The sequence below is a fragment of the Magnolia sinica genome, chromosome 3, assembly GCF_029962835.1.
Source record: "Magnolia sinica isolate HGM2019 chromosome 3, MsV1, whole genome shotgun sequence".
Classification (NCBI taxonomy): Eukaryota; Viridiplantae; Streptophyta; class Magnoliopsida; order Magnoliales; family Magnoliaceae; genus Magnolia; species Magnolia sinica.
The window spans coordinates 100,437,597-100,443,596 of record NC_080575.1 but is presented as its reverse complement, the minus strand read 5'-3'; the positions used below and the strand labels follow the sequence as shown (position 1 = coordinate 100,443,596).

Here is a 6,000-nt window from a genome sequence, read left to right as displayed (position 1 = left end):
TCAGCAGTTCAAGCCGAGTTCGAGCCAAGATCGAGCCAAGTTCACCTGTGCAGTATTTTCACAAACACATGGAATGCACCTTCAAGTTCTCACTTAATGTAAAACAGCAACAGTGGTTTACAGGTATTTCATCAAATACCTTGTAGGCAACATCAAAATTAAGAAAAAAGTATATTTGTTTCATATACATACCTTGTGTGAAAGGCCAACCAAGAACCCCACGGCAATTCTCTCACATATCAAATACACCTCGGTTTCCAGGAACAAGGAGGAAAAAAGAGAGACCACTTCAGTGATAGAAAGTTTTAGGACCCACTAGCTGTGAAATCTGTAACTCATACAGACGATGAAGAACCATAATACAAGTTCCAAGGTGACCAATGTCCAAAAGGGAGAGGTTATCTGCCACAAGGGTTTTTCTGTCATTTTAAATTCAATCCTCAAGGAGATTACGAGAACAGATACAAAAGGAACTGCAATTCAACCATCAGAGAAGTTTAGCCACAAGACACCCACAAAGGCGACTGGGAAGCATGAAGTTGCTGCCATAAATCATTTTATCACATGCAGCTACCGAAACAAGACGCTCTTAGTCTTCTCCACAACAAGAGAGCATGACAGAGAACAAAAGAACCGTAAGAGAGCTACCCCAAATAGCTGCCGAACCTGCAAAAGTTTGCAAAACAACCTGCAGCATTTTACAAAGCGAACAGAGACCCTTCCCCCAACCAAAATCATCAAAGCTGGACCGTGGTGTTCCATATGGTTCATTTAAAATTCCACATAGCAGTTGAAGCTGCCCAAAGAGAGCTTTTCACAATTTTAATTTGTAAAAATGTCTCAAAGAAACCCAAGCATGCATCCAAAAAGATCATAAAGGCCAAATCGTAGCCTGCCAAAACATTAAACACAATTAAAACAATTTCATCGGGTATATAACAAATTAACTGGCACACAAGATTATATTGGTAAGTAATGAAAAATTACCGCGTTTCTTCCTGTCAACGACTAGGTAAAGAACCCATGGTATGGAGAGGCATTGATCTTACAGTAGAAACTAGCCACGAAACATGCATCAAGAATAACACCATACCAAGAACCCAGAACCTCTATAATTAGGCAGCAATAATGGGCATTCAAAGACTAAAAAGACAAAACCCCCAAGTTCATGTCAGATCAAGAAGAAGAAGACAGTGAATTTGTTGGAAATATGATGAAGCACTACCATCAGATTCACACATTTAGGTCAATATGATGAAAGAAAAATTGAAGAAGATAATCAGTTGAAAACTCCTAGAAAAAGAATGGTCTCTTTCCCAGATCTTTCACGTCTACACTATTCATCACCCTACTTTTGCATCCCAATAGTTTACGACTCACCCAGGACCACCAACACCTATTAAAGATCAACCAATTCTAAAAAGTTTCGGAAGTGAAGTTCGCCTCAAGGAATAATTCCAAGCATTTAGCATCAGGAAATGTCATCCCACAAGGAGAAATATATGTTCAACAGTCACTCTTCCTAGTTCTTGCCCCACACTGAAAGACTGACTGGAGTACACTAGCTCGTAAGACTTAGTTTCTTTCTTATAAACATCATCCTCCCCTAATACATGCACACAAGTAGATGGAGCCCCTCAAGGTAGATGAACATCCTCATTTGTATGTGAGAAGATACAAGCAGACAAGCATTGGCTGAGGAGAGGCAACCATTCTTCTAACACTCCCCTTATGCATGCTTCGTCCATCTATTTCTCATGCTCACATTAGGACAACAGTCCAAAAATCAGGCAGATCCAAAACTCAGTCCATAAATCTGTAAATTAGGGTTTTTTTTTTTTTTTAAAATAAAAATAAAATTACCTGTACGATCATAACGGCTTCCACAACACCAGCTACAACGGATTGAGACGATGCCTTCTCTATGCAGAGAACCACACCCATCCCTGATTTACAAATGGGAGAAACGAGATCCATACCAAATGACCAGTAGCATGCTTTTTTCCAAGAAGATTCTTGGTTGAAGCATGTCTTCAAACAGTTAAAATACACGTGTAGGCGGCCATGGACAGTAGCGGATATGGCTGCGGCCCAATTTCTGGCCATCAAAAGAGGAAATGAGAGAGAGAGAGAGAGTACCTTCGACTTTCTACTCTGATTTCTTTTATTCTCTTCAACTGTTGGAGAGAGATCGATGAAATTGCGCATCAAAGAGAACGAGGGAGAGAGACATCGAGAGAGAGGGAGGGAAATCAGGGAGATCGAGAGGGGGAGGGAGAGGAAGGGAGAGAGAGATTGAGAGAGTATGAGGGAGAGAGATCGAGGAAGGGAGAGGGAGAAGCGAGTCAGGAGAGAGATCGAGGAAGGGAGAACGAGGAGAGAGGGAAAGAGAGGAGGGAAATGAAGGGCGCGTGGAGAGATCTTGGATGGGAGAGCGAGAAGAGATGGAAAGAGAGTGAAATATTAAGGGCCCCGGTAAAACCCTTTTACTGGGGCCCACCTATCAAAATCGAGGGCACTTTTTTATGGCCGCCGGTGATTCCCATTATCACCAGCATTTAGAGATGGCTGCTGATAAAAAAATGTGCTGGTAAATGTTAGTGCACTCATTTTTGCACCCTGGTTTGTCAATCACGAGAGTCGTTGCGTCGTAAAGTTGGTTGAGCCTTTGGAAAGTGAAGATCGAAGACACAGCTGAGCAGAAGCATCAAGGAGGCAAGAACAGGTAAACATGTGGCCTTGGTGACCCTAACCCTAACCCAAAACAAACCCTTCACGTCTAGATGATCTTGACCTAATAGGAATAATTAATTGATCATCACTTAGCCTTAGGAAATCAAGAAAAACATGATAAACAAGGCTAGAAGAGGTGCGAAACTGTTGTGCAAAAGATAGCTCAAAATAACAATTTTCGATGAGACTTCGGTGGCATCGAGCTGCCATCGAAGCTCCTTTTCGATGACATCGAAGACTTGCTCGATGACATCAATCGAGAGTCAGGGATGTCCAACAACCAACTGGATTATTCTCTGAAATTCTCGATGGCATCGAGGTCCCTTCAATGACATCGAAACTTATGTTTTCGATGACATTGATTGAGAGTCAGAAAATGTCTAGCAATTAAATGGGATTTCTCCCTGGAATTCTCGATGACATTAAAGACCCCTCGATGGCATCGATTGAGATCCAGAGATTGTCCAACAAGGTTTGTGGATTTTCCCCTTGATTTTCTCGATGGCATCAAACCCCTTCGATGGCAGTTTGATCTTCGATTAAATCGAAGACAGTCGATGAAATCGAAAAATGGTCCAAATATGTCCAGCAAGAAACCATCATATTGTCTGGATTTTTCGATGACATCGAACGAGCCATTTTTTGCCCTTTTTTTACCGTTGGAGCTCAAACAGTTTATAAAGGGCATTTGGCTTTGGGGCTTGATGATGGGTTTTTGGAGCAACCGGAGGTAAGGTGATCCCATACGCATATCCCTCACTCCTTGCCTCCATTCCAATGAGTTCCAAGCATCTCCCTTGAGATTTCAACTCTAATGAGGATTCCAACCTCACCATTGGAGATTTGCTTGAACTCCTCCATTTCCTAGACATTGGACTTAAGCATCTTGGTAAACCATTGTCCAAGTCTTCTAGGAGACCCATCTTGTTGAATCCCCTAGGAAACCAACTACCCATTAGTTGTAGGAGATTCAACCCACTCCCATCACCTTGGTCATCTTGAAGAAGAATAATATGCAAGGAGATTGATCATGGAGCTGAAGCCTTGGCAAAGCAGCGGTAACATGATCGGGGGAGCATCGAGGAGCTGATTGAAGCACGAGAGAGCGGAGATCAAGCGACGCAAGACGGAGCGGCAAAAGTGACTCAATTCGACAAATGTCATGTGTAGGAATCTGGTTTTGTACTCCAACCTTGTGTAGGTTGGAGTGCAAGAGTTTGTATCCCCAAACTCACCCTAGGTTCTTGTGCAGGACCTGGGCCTGTGTGGCTTAAATCTGTGGTTCTTGTGTAGGACCTAGGTTGTTGGTTAGCTGAAGGAAAAACCAACTAAAGTCCTTTTGTAGGCCTCCAACTTTAGTAAACGTCTTGAGATCAGGAGTAGGACCCTTTCTCTTGTGTAGGGCATAAATCTTAGGTTCGGGATTGGGACCTTGGCCTGTGCCCGAAATTGTTAGGTTCAAGAGTAGAACCTTTGCTCGTGTAGGGCATAAACTCTAGGTTCTTGTGTACGACCTTGGCCTGTGTGGCCTAAATTGTTGGGTTCGGGATTAGGACCCTTGTCCTTGTGTAGGACATAAATTCAGGTTTTTGTATAGGACCTTGACTCTTCCATAGGGCCTAAAGCGTCGGGTTCTTGTGTAGGACCCTTGCTCTTCCATAGGGCATAAATGTTTAGATTCCTTGTGTAGGGTTATAAAGGTTTGAGGTGAACCTAATTTAAAACCTCCGATAGTGAAATCCGGTACACTCTAGGAGAGAGTGCGTCCGCCGGGAGTGGAGTAGGCACGTATCCGAACCACTATATACGATCGTGTTTGGGATTGTCTTTGCGCATTTATTTAATTATGCTTTTGTGCTTTGAATGCTTAATTATGATGCATGATTAGATGAATGTCTACGATTGATACGAATCACATCCCACATACTCATGTACACTATCTTTATAGGCTAGTTGCTTTACTTGTATATCTAGTGTATCCTATGTGATTGGACACTCTATTGGCTTGGAAGCCTTAGGGTTACATTGCTTAGTATAGTTTAAATGGAATTTAATTTAAACTAGGCAATTTGTTTTTAATTGGCATAATTTTTAATTGGTCCTAATCAACCCCCCTCTAGGACATAGCTTACATTCTATAGCTCTGCCATACTTTCGTACTTAGACGCATTGCATCCCATCCGACGCAATTTCAGTAGAAGGGCATTTTCTTGTAGTGCCTCCAGTACCGAGGTGGTCCTAGGCAATGATGGTGGGTGCTTTGTGGGCCCTCCATGATGCATGTGTTTTATCGATGCCATCCATCCATTTTGCCAACTAATTTTAGGACAAGCCCAAAATGAGGCAGATTCTAAAATCTTAGGTGGGCCACATCACAAGAAATAGTGGTGATTGAACACCCGCCATTGAAAGCTTCTGGGGGGCTATAAAAGTTTTGTATTATTTGTGTTTTCTCTTCGTCCAAGTGTATGTGACCTGGTCAACAGGTTGGACGGCAAATAAACATTACAGTGGCCTTATGAAGTTTTCAATAGTGGGCGTTCAATCACTAGTGTTTCTTTTGGTGTGGTTTACTTGAGATTCGTATTGCCTCATTTTTAGCTCATGCCTTAAAATTAACTGGCATAAAAAAAAAAATCAAGCCAATCCACTTAAATGAATGGTATAGATCTAATGCACTTGGTACAATAAAAAAAATCAAGCCAATCCACTCATCGGTGAACATATTTGGCCTATTCTTGGAGCTACGTGATCTTCAAGGTTGGAGGCCACCTCTTGGATGGCTCAAATGTCATAGATGTGCCTCTTCGGCAGTGTACACGAGGTGGGGACCACCAAGAACATGCCTTACCCAACAAAATACCTGCCCGCTAGTCGGGCGTGCCATGCATGTGTAAGGAAAGGAGAAAAACTTCACTATTGCAGAGTGTGATTGATGATAAGCAGGCACTTCGAAATTGCATTACCTCAACAACATGGTCTTAACTCGTTAAGGGTAGTCGGCCCTTAAATCTTCGGGAAACAAACAAAAGAAATTGTCAATCTTGACCGTGAAAGGGAAATGGCAAAAGGGATCATCATATGGCATGAACCATTAGAGAATGGGGTATATTGTGGGAAAATAACCTTCTACTCTATACCATGTCAAACAACCACTTGTCCTAAAAACTTGAGCTCTTAAAGATTCGTGTATCAATGTATATCAAGGGATTTTAACATCCTCGCAACGACAAACAGAATGCCGCTAGACTAAATTACTAGAAAAAA

The 6,000-nt window shown here is 42.2% G+C and overlaps 1 long non-coding RNA gene across 18 annotated transcripts in view; it reads right to left on the bottom strand.

Moving 5' to 3' along the window:
• Positions 1–219: 219 nt before the first annotated feature.
• The window catches only part of LOC131240414 (uncharacterized), a 59,493-nt gene continuing 53,712 nt past the window's right edge, over positions 220–6,000 (bottom strand). For 16 of the 18 annotated variants that reach the window (XR_009168733.1, XR_009168743.1, XR_009168741.1 and 13 more), the window contains 2 exons: positions 988–1,143; positions 220–892 (listed from right to left, as the gene is read on the bottom strand). This is a non-coding gene — a long non-coding RNA (uncharacterized LOC131240414). The remainder of the gene's footprint in view (positions 893–987; positions 1,144–6,000) is intronic. The other 2 variants (XR_009168736.1, XR_009168740.1) reach the window with 1 other exon arrangement.